The sequence below is a fragment of the Passer domesticus genome, chromosome 11 (genome assembly GCF_036417665.1).
Source record: "Passer domesticus isolate bPasDom1 chromosome 11, bPasDom1.hap1, whole genome shotgun sequence".
In the NCBI taxonomy this organism is placed as follows: domain Eukaryota; kingdom Metazoa; phylum Chordata; class Aves; order Passeriformes; family Passeridae; genus Passer; species Passer domesticus.
Genome location: NC_087484.1, coordinates 2,935,495 through 2,946,282, shown reverse-complemented (window position 1 = coordinate 2,946,282; position 10,788 = coordinate 2,935,495). Strand labels below are relative to the sequence as shown.

The window sequence follows — 10,788 nt, the reverse complement described above, 5'->3', positions numbered from 1 at the left end:
AGAAATTTGGCTGGTTTGGTGTCATTGGTCCTTCCGGTGTTTGTAGGACCAGGAATGCTCATCACCCAGGGGTGGGGAGGATGCAGATCACATTGGCAATTCCTTAATCTCCTTAATCTTCAAGAAATGTGACTTGGAAACCCTGCAGGCCCATTTCTCTAGAGATAATCTTCAATTCTGTTAACAGATCTCTTCCACCTTGGGCTCAAACACTAAAACAAAGGGATCATTCTCTTTTTCCCAATCCTCTTTCTCTTGGCTGTACAATTTTTTCAATGATGTTACCTCTCACTCCTCACATTTATGTTTTCACTGAAATTCTTTCTTCTCAACTCAAATCCTTTTGCACCTGTGATCTGCTCCAGTCAATCTTGTAATGGCCATTATTGTCATTTCTACCCTATTTTTTCATCCTCTATTGACTTGTCTCCTCTCTCGACAACTTTGACAACCATTTCTTCACTTTGCTGTCCCACAAAAGTGCCTTTGGTGCAAACCCCCGTTCCTCTGGAGGTCCTGCCACCTGGAACAGCCTCTCTGAATCTCTCTGCCTCAGTGACTTGCTGTATCTTGTAAAATCTCATTGGAAAGCAGCTTTTCTCACTTTTCTGAGCCTCTTAATGTTATATTTCATCGCTTCCATTATAAGCTATTTAATTTGGTGATTGTAGTATTCTAATCTTTAAGTCACTTTAGAATACTATTTGGAAGAAAAATGTCTTGTGCTATAATGCTATATTATATTCTACACTTGCTTTACTGGAATAAGAATCACATTAGAATTTATTGATTATGATTTTTTTTAATACTTTCTTTGAGTATGTTTTGTCTACTAGTAAAAATAAAAGTAAAAATTATTTTTTAGCATATTTTGAAGGTGTATAGGACAGGAAACTTGTGTGGCTGAGTCAAGGACAACTTCCACTAGGCCAGGTTGCTCCATGTCCTATCCAACGTCATGAACGTTTCCAGGGAAGGGTTGATATTAAATAGTTTTTAATCAAAGGGAACATTTTGATCCATTTGGAGATACCCAGGTCTGCTAGGAGGAAGGTTGGTCAACCCAGCCCCAGCCACGTGGCAGGAGCACAGCAATATTCCTGGTGGATATTCCATGTACAAAGGTGCAGCTCAAGAGAAACAAATGACTGAGGATTGGAGACATGCTCAAGTGTGGGTTCAGATTCCATCATTTGTCTGGAACATCTGTCTGGGCTGGGAAATTTGGCTGAAGACTACAGGAGTCTACTGCTCCTCTGGAATGGAAGAATGGAGCTAAGCAGGAAACTCCATCCCTCTTACAGAGCTGGGAGTTCACCTGAGACACTCCTCAGATTTCTTTCTTGGGATTCTCTCCTCACCCCATTATTCCCAGTTACATCTTGGAAGCGCTGCCTTGTCATGCTCAACTCAGATAATCTAATTCACTATTAATGTAAAATCTCAATTTACCCCAAGTCCAGGGGGAGAAGAATACATAGATTCTGGTTTGGCATATTGCACAGTGAAACACTTGAGGCTGAAATCTTGGATTTAGGTTGATTTCCATATCCAAACTTCCTTGAAGCTTCAGGTGTGGGATTGGGACCCATTATCGTAATGCATTATGTTAATGCTATAGATGAAATTCCAATTCAATCTTCTTCATAAGGAAGCCTTTGACATGATCTATTAACCATCAGATCCAAAGTAGACTGACTAATTATCATTTAATGCAATTGAACACCAGGGTTTGTCATTTGCTGAGCCTGGCTGGGTGGGGAATATAAATCTGTTAGTACTGATATCGTTAGGAACTTCAGATGGAAGGGAGATTAAAATGCCCTGGGTGCAATATTTATTCACAGCCATTACTCACAGAGTGACGTGCCACAATGTCGTGAAAAGGCCAACACCCACCTTTTTTCATTTCTAGGTGATTTTAGGAGGAAGATGAATATGATCCTGATCACAGTTTATGTGCTCTTATTCTTTGAGAGTACTCCATGGTTAAACAGCTCTGCACATCCCTGTATTTACCTGGAAGAATCCTGTGGGTGGGCAGAGATTCCCTGGGTAAGGCATCAAAATGCCAAAGGAATAAATCCATGCTGCCGTGGGGAAATTCAGCCTAAACTCATCAGTCCACTCCTCTGTCTCTTTCAGATGGGCTCAGGCCACCCTCATTTTTTGTGCTGATCCTCATCTACACTGCTTTAACGAGTAATTTCCAGCGTGGCCATTAATCAGGTGTTTTACTGAAGTCCAGATAGATTAGATTGATCTCATTTTCCCTTCTAAGAAACTAGTTCTTTTAGAGGAAAAAAAAAAAAGAAAAAGGAACAAAACCAGTAGGTGAGTAGCACTTATCTTTCCTTAGAAACCCAGTCTGTATCTGAACATTTGTAATTTTCTATATTGTAAATTTCCAAATATTGTTCCTTAATGTATTTATGTCAAAGCAAATTCAAATAGTATCTGCTAAATATGATCATAGAATCTTGTAGAAAACATTTTAAACAATCCCAACCAAAATTATTTTGCATTAACTTCTCAAAATAATTTCAAACCATTGTTTTGTATAATTTTACGTCTCCTGAGAATTTCTTGCCTTAGTTATATACAGCGATAACCACTGAGTTTTTTAATTGCATTTTTTTCCTGTGCAGTTTTTTCATACTTTGGTTTAGTAATGATTTATTTATTTACTTTTACTGAATGTTTTATTTTCTTCTCAGCTTAAGTCACACAGTTCTTCTGACACTGCCTTCCCTTCACATCATCTCATGGATTGCAGATCATATCAGCACAAGGTGAACAATGAAATGTGGTTTTTTTTCTGGTGAAGTGTAGCCTCTGAAATGTGTCACTCTTAAACTGTACAAAGGGATATTATGTGGGTAGATCCTATCTTCATATCACACATGTTCCTTTATTAAGTGATGTGAAAGGCCAAATGATATATCACAGGTTTTTCTTACTTTCCCTGCCCGTTGTAACAAAAATAGAGAACTTAATTTAAAAAAACCCTATCAAAACAGTCACAAAAAGAGGGATTAATATCTGAGGGTGCTTGTCTTAGAACATTGAATGGATCCCAGTATTTTAGCAAAGAAAAATTAAACAATGGGTATAGATGGAGTCACCTAAAGCAGCTGATGACCCAGCCAGGAGCCTTTGGTCCTCATGAACAGAATGTACAATCCACAGTCAGAATTAAATCCAAATCAGAAACCCTGTCAGTTTTCAGCTTTGTAGGAGTATAAAACACAAATACTTTATAGCTGAGTTGGTGTTTTTCTTGGATCAATTTGTATGAACCTCTCTGGTGTTGATCTACGTAAAATTCACATTAAATTGTGCAACATTTAGTGTAGAGATGATATTTTTATGATAATAATTCCTGGAAGTGTCCAGGGCCAGGTTGGAGCACCCTGGGATAGTGAAAGATGTCCCTGCCATGGGACACCATGAATTTTAAAGTCCCTTCCTGCCTAAACCAGTCTGGATTCTGTACAGGACTGTAATGTTATACAATATTTATGTGATGCCTCTCAAAGACTGTAAATCACATTCTGCTGTGGGCTATGGATGTATGGCACAACCACACTTTCTTTTTGGAAAGGACATCAGCATTTTAAAGCCAGCTCCAAGCATTGCAACAAAACTCTTGTTATTTGGTCAAATGTCTTGTGATTTTGAGGCAGTTCTAATGAATGATAGAGAGGACTTGACAAATTTGAAGAGTATAAGTTTAGAAGTCGCTAGATTTTTAACCTAAGAAATATTTGCTGCAGAGAGGAGGGGAGGTTTCAGAATCTGATCTTCAGATCCTAATGAGGTATTAGATGGGTTTTTCCCTGTTTTCTTGTGCCCCCTCATTTTGCATGAACTCAGGGGTGTCAGCAGCTCTGACATCTTGCTGGCCTGGCAGCTGTCTCCAAATCTGGTGTGCTGGAGGGCATGAACGAGGTTCAGACAAACAGTTTGGACTGTTTGCCAAATGACATTATCAAAAAAAGGGACTTAGCTAAATATGTTTGCCCCAGCTCAACAGAGACCCTTCCAGACCTGAATAACCTTCTCTGTCACCAGAGGAATTACTGAAGTACAGCAGCAAGAATATGAAATGTGGTGATGTGGGGATATGCAAGGATGTACTTTCTGCCTGGTTAAGGGAGAAAAGTCTCTGAAAAAAGAACTTTCAGGGCATAAGAGCTGAGGCTGTGAATTACAAGATCTCTCTAGTGTGATTCTCTAATCCATTCCTTCAGCAAACAAAATTACTGAGGGAAATAAAACTTGATTCCCATAGAAACAAAAGGCATATGACACGATATAATCGATTTTATTGTTATTTATTTTGTTCCAAGGGTGTACTTGTTGGAAACTGGTGTTATCTATTCAGCATCTATCACTTTCTCCAGCATAAGAAATTCTCACTGTTGTGGGCAACTGGACTGCATTTGGATTGGGCATAATTACATGGTTTCTTTTATATTCTGTAGTGGCAGTGACAGTCCTACATTGGCTGGTTCATGTATTAATGTTATTACCACGTAATTTTTAATGCAACTGTCCTTGCTGCCTTCAGTCTTGTCAAACTAATATTTCTTTTGAGCCCAAGTGGGGAAAAGCAAGTTAAAAGCTTTACAGATCATAATTTACAAGTGTGCTCATAAATATCTCAAAATATCTATGAATTTGTGATTAAACCAATTTGTGTGTAAATACAAGAACTAAAATATCCCTTTCAAAAATGTTCTATAAAACAAAGTCTCTGGGTAATGAACATGTCACAGGCACTTGCAAGAGGACATAGGAAAAAAAAAAAACCCTAATTTTTATTTATGACAAAATCTTGCAAGCACTTTTCAATGAGGTCCATTTTTAGCAAGTATATGTATTTCTGACTAATCTCATGTGCTGTAATACCACCCAGTGGATTAGATCCTGTCAGAAGGAAAAAGAAAGGCAAAAATATCATTGTTCTCTGGCCCCACAGCCACTTACATTTCTCCGAGCCTTCCTTGAACAATTTAATTTCTGGTAATTAGAGTGGCTGCAATCTTTCAGGTTAGAAGGGTTTAGTGTTTATTAAGAGGTTGCCTTCTGTGTTGCAAGCTGGTTGTCAGCACGGCTCCAGTCTGGCACTGCCACAGACATCACATCCAGGGAGATGTTTTCTGCCTCCTGCCTCCTCTAACCTGCAGGACGACATTAGACATGTAAGAGCTCCTCATCTTATTCATGCTCTGCTGGCCACAGATTTCCTCTACAACCTGAATCAGGAGGTAGGGACATATTTTATGGAGACACAGAGCAGATCACCCCAAATCAGCGTTCTCCCTCTCTAATGAAACTCGGTGTGAGCTCTGGGAGATGTGCCAGGTGCGTGAGGGGATTGCACAAGCCGGGCTGGGGGGAGGACGGGGATTCAGCAAAAGACAAAAGGAGGTGGCAGGTTCCATGATGTAATCTCTTCTCATATCATTTTTGACAGAGTGGAAAAATCGGGTGTGTGAGCTCAAGGTGCCCTGAGGCATCTCGACTTGCCAGTGGTACTTACTCAGCCTTGGCGCCGGTTCAGGATCCCGTTTGCTCACAGATGAGCTGCTCCCAGGAGTTTATCCAGATCCCGGGACGCAGAGGGGTTTATCCAGATCCCGCGACACAGAGGGGTTTATCCAGATCCCGGGACACAGAGGGGTTTATCCAGGTCCCAGGGAACAGAGGCACCTGGGTGCCTTCCCCTGCCTACCTTCCAAACCTGGGCAGAGCCCACAATGCTCTGCAGAACATTTGGTTTTTGACAGGCTGGCATTTTACTTTGGAAACACAGCAGGAAGAGAAATTCCCATCAGTTCTGAAACTTGCTGCCCAATGTTATCTGAGTTAAGCTGGACTTTGGTGTGTTGGAACCCTGGTCACTGAGAATTTGTGACTTTCTGTGCTGCCAGGCACTGACCACCAAGAGAACACTGCATTGACCTGAGGCCGTGGAGAAGCTTCCAAAATGGAATGATGGGACTGGGATTGTGGGTGTGGAGTTTGAATAGAAGTGTGTGATATCACAGGGTGGGAAACTCAGAGTTTAAGGGTTTAGAATATAGCTGCATTTTTAGTTTGTTGTATTGAAGTGCTGCAGAACTCAGGGTTTGTGAGTCTGTGACATGGATAAGAACTAATAAACATCTGAGTCCCAACTAGAAATATCTCACACATTTAATCCCGACCTTGGCAAAAAAGAATCAAAGACTTGCAACATTGGTGAGCAGAGAATTGAGGATTTAGGGTTGGCTCCTTGTCCATGGGATGTTTATATTGATGTCTTCTTACAAAGTTTGGATGGCTGTTCCAAGTCACCACATTTCTGAGAAGGACATCTCTGTTTTTTGTCAAAAAAACCCCAAAACACTTCCACCTTTTGATAGAATATTGAAATTATCTCTGGAAAAAAAAATACACGTTATTTGGTGAGAGGCTGGGGAAAGTAATATGGTCCCTCCTTATATATTAAATGTTTTAGAAATGACAGCAGTACATTCATAGGTATCTTACTGCTGTTCAACTTAATAGCTGTAAATTTGATTTATTTTTGAATATTTGAATTTGTGGTTGCACAAACTGCTTGCACAATGCTCAAAAATTTATTTTTAAAAGTAGGATTTATATTTTTCAATGCCAGTTTTCTTTTTATATCTAAAGTGTTTTGAAACCTTGGCAGGTTACCTGATCACACTGCTGACAACTTCATCGCTGTGGAATTGTTACAAGATGTCTCTTCTATAAGATTTAAAAAATACACAAGGGGAGAATTTTCTATCTCATGTTGTTAAAAGCAGAGCTTTGTCATTTCAGGTTTCAGAGGATCCAAAACAAGTCAACATCCTAAAAATAGTTCTAGATTGCTCTTGCAGATTTATTTTCCAAGGTTTTTTCTGATGGTAAATTATATTCTTAATTTTCTTTCTGCTAAAATTATTATTAATTTCTGATGGCTGTTTATGATCTGAAAATACTCAATATGTAATATCTGGGACATTAATCTAAAAATATTTCTTACTAAAATACACCAAAGTAGAATATCAGTGGCAAAATATTTCTTGGTGTTGGTGCAAACACTAAATACTCCTTGCTGCAATTCAGATCTTCTCAGCTGAGTAAAAATATGTCCTGAATGCAAAGAAATCCAGGGAAAGAAGAACGAGATGCTCATGGGTCACCCCTTGAACAGTCTTTGACCCCAAAGGTTGTCATGGATCTGTTGTGTCCTCCAGAGTGCCAGGAGCTCTGGGAGCGTCGTGGTTGTCAAATGCTCTGTGCCACCAAGGTTCCTCTTGTTCTTCCAGCCTGTTTCTCCAGGATTCATGCAGAATCCCTGGTTCATGCAGAATCCCTGGTTGTTGTTTCCCCCAGCTCTGCCAGCAGTTCTGTATTCCCATTTCTCATTCTCTGTTTTCTCTAGTCACAAACTCAGCCCAGTACTGGGTAATGTTAAGCACCTCATCAGCATTCCAGAGACTGCCACAGGCCCACCTAGGGATTCAATTCCAGGCCAGGAGTCACTGACAAGACATTTCCTACAGTCTCCTTTCTTGCTGCTCCCTTTGTTTCCATTGGCAGCTCCGAACTTCTCACGTTCCTGTTCTTTGAATATTATTCCCAGCATCTCAAGCTCTTGCCGTGCATAATGCCATTCTCCACATCTCTGGTTTTTAGTATAAAGAGTTCTGCTTGTGTCACAGTGGGCTTTTCAGCTCAGCAGTCAGTAAACTGCTTTTGTGGGGGGGAAAAAAGGGTGTCAAGTCGAACCAGCTGAAATCAAAGACAGGAACGAGACATTTCAAGGTAAGGTAGGGGAAATACATGTGGCCTTTGCAATAAAGGAAAGGAACAGCTCACAGAGGGCTGAGAAGCTTTTGCTGGAACATCCACACTACTGGAGAAGAGATTGCAAGGGATTGATGTTTTGGCTTGGCTGAATTTGCTGCAGTGTTTGGATTTTTCCAATGGCTCTTGGTCAGATAAATATCCTGCCTCTCCCTAGGCCAGCATCCTCAGCTGCAGCTTTAGGCTTCTGAAAAGTGCCTATCTCCTTCTTAACCAGCTGGCCATGGATTTTTGTTTAAGCATCTGCCATTGTTTTCTGAATTTCCCTCAGTTTTACTTCTCCTTTGCCATCCATTTAGGTGTCAGCCCTGGAAGTTCGAGGTGCAGGAATGCCAGGAGTGCCAGAGCTGCTGGAGGTGCAGGAATGCCAGGAATGCCAGAGCTGCTGGATCCTGTCTGGAGGCACAGCCTGAGCCCAGGAGAGCCTGCTCAGGCAGCAGGTAAACCTGGGAGTCTGCCAGATCCCTCCCAGCTACAGAACTGCATCATAAAACCCCCGTGTGGACACAGGTGAGTGTTCTCCAGCTTTTAATTACCAAACTAAGTGGGCAACTGAGCTGCCCCTACATAGCCACTTGGCTTTAATGATTTTTTATGTTTTGTTTAATGTCAGCAATAACAAAGCCTTGTTTTCCACCCAGTTTTCCTCTGTGGAATTAATTTAACTGTGGAATTTTTCTAACCTGACTGCAGTTTTTATGCATGATAGGTGCCCAGGTGAATATGGTATTAAGTTAAATAATCTATACTCAATAACAAGAAAATCAATTTTTATTGAGATAATTGTCAGTAGATGGATTTCTGCATGGCATTAATTAAAAAATTTCCAATTCCCTTCTGAGCAGTGTCTGTGTGTACAGGTACTGTGCTTGCATGTACCTGACTCCCCTTGAGAACTATGTTTGCCAATGAATTAAGATTATAATTATAATTCCTGCTCATTGGAATGATGTGATTCAATGCACAAAGCCTGGCTGTGATGGGATCTAATCTCCCCCACTGTGTTATGGAAGCTTTTTGTTTCCTAACCCTCAGTAGTATTTAATTCCTCTGGTTTTCTTTGACTGCACTGTGAGGTATCTGAAATACATCCATTGCTGGTGGGGCCTTTTCAGAATAAATTCAGAAAATTCTTCTCTACCACCAAATTCCTGAAAAACATTGCAAATTAGCAGTATAGAAGTTGAGGTCTTAAGATTTTATGTTTGCACAACTTGCAATCTCTGAGTAAGGCTCGATGGTGTGAACAGAAAAATTAACAGATTTTCTCCTGTGGATCTGGCCATTGAATGTTTAACCAGCTGGCAGAAGTATTTATTCTTTTATTTTAAGTGGTATATTCAAGCCCTAACCTTTACTGTTCATTTTCCTTCAAAAATATAAAAAGATTTATTGCTATAATATCTCTTGCTAAGATGTTCAGGAGACTCGGTGCACTACAAAGAAAGCAGAAATTATTCCAAGGGACTTCATCACTGGAAATTTTCTGTCTTTCCTATAAGCCTGAGGTTTTCAAAACTTAGTAATTGCTGCACAGGAGTTCCTCACCTTTCCCATGGGAATTCCTTGCCTGTCTTGGTGGCCCTCTCACCATATCTTATCCAATAATTTCCATGATTACTGATGCAGCATCCCTAAGATTCAACAACAAGCTAAGGACGTTATTTTTTGGCACTTTTTGGCCCCTGGACTGGATCAGGAAGTGCAGACACATTCCTCTCTTCTGGGGAATTCTGTGTAGGGATTGGTGCATCAGACCACTGGTGCACAGAGTGCTGAAGTGAACAATAATTGAGTCACTGAAATTTCTGTGAAAAGGTAAATTAGTGAGGCTGCTTGGGACAACAGGGGGCCAGGTGAGGACCTGAAGCAAAGAGCCCGCCTGAGCCCTGGAACTGCTGGGAATGAGGGGGAGTAGCTGCAGAAATCCTGGCAATTCTGCCAGCTGTTGGACAAATCTGATTTCTAACCCTCTGCAGCACCACTGGAGAAAGCTCCCTTGTTTGTCCTCATTTTTCACCCACACCAGCACTGGGATCTCCTTTAACACTTCTCTCCAACCAAGGCTCTCATTTCTCACTCCTCTACCTTTTTTTTAGCACCTTTATCATCTTCACTCCTCCTTATCTGGTCAGGACCACCTCCCGCCCTGCATGGCTACAGAAACCACAGCTGGAACCTGTGCTTGTCCCAAATTTTGTACCTAAACCAGGTAATTCTGGTGTATTCTTCCCGGGGCTCTTGAGATTTTTGCTCTTGGCCATTTCTGACCACTTTGGCCCTTTCTCATATTCTCATTTCAGTTCCAAGACAGAGTTTCACACTCTTGGGAATGAAAGCCAAGATCCTGGCTTGTCCTTTGACAGTGGAGATGGATAATGGGCACTTCAGTGCATTTTTTTCAATGCAAAACCAGCTGAGCTAACTGTTCCCATAAAAGTCCAATTGATTGCTGTAGGCATTATATTCACTCTGACAATGATAAAATGATTGCTTTAGTATCTGGCTGCGTAACCCACTTACAGCATGTGCACCAGGATTAGGAGAATGTTTCAGTTGTGAAAATCATTGAGATGTAAATGTCATGATTATAATTTATCTTCATTAAAAATTCCGTCGGCGGAGGGGAAATTAATCCGTGTGCTGTATGGAGTACCAGCCACTAAAAAGTAATATGTTACAGTGAAAACAGGGATTTGGGAATGGAGCTACATCAGAAAATGACTCAGGAGCACATTCTGGTGATGTGACAGGTGGTTATCTCAAGGGCACTGCCAGGAATATTTTATTGGCTCCGCGTTCCCATGTGGATGGTGGAACATTTCATCTTCCCCTAATGGCAATCTTAGCACCTCCTCCCCTCCCCAGCACAGACAGAAGGCACTGTCATCATTGTGCTTTAATGCCCAAAAATGA

The 10,788-nt window shown here is 40.9% G+C and overlaps 1 long non-coding RNA gene across 1 annotated transcript; it reads left to right on the top strand.

Moving 5' to 3' along the window:
* Window positions 1-6,085: 6,085 nt before the first annotated feature.
* Window positions 6,086-10,060, top strand: LOC135278383 (uncharacterized). Its single transcript, XR_010345898.1, has 3 exons — window positions 6,086-6,249; window positions 8,172-8,382; window positions 9,972-10,060. It is a non-coding gene; the product is annotated as an uncharacterized LOC135278383 (long non-coding RNA).
* Window positions 10,061-10,788: the final 728 nt, after the last annotated feature.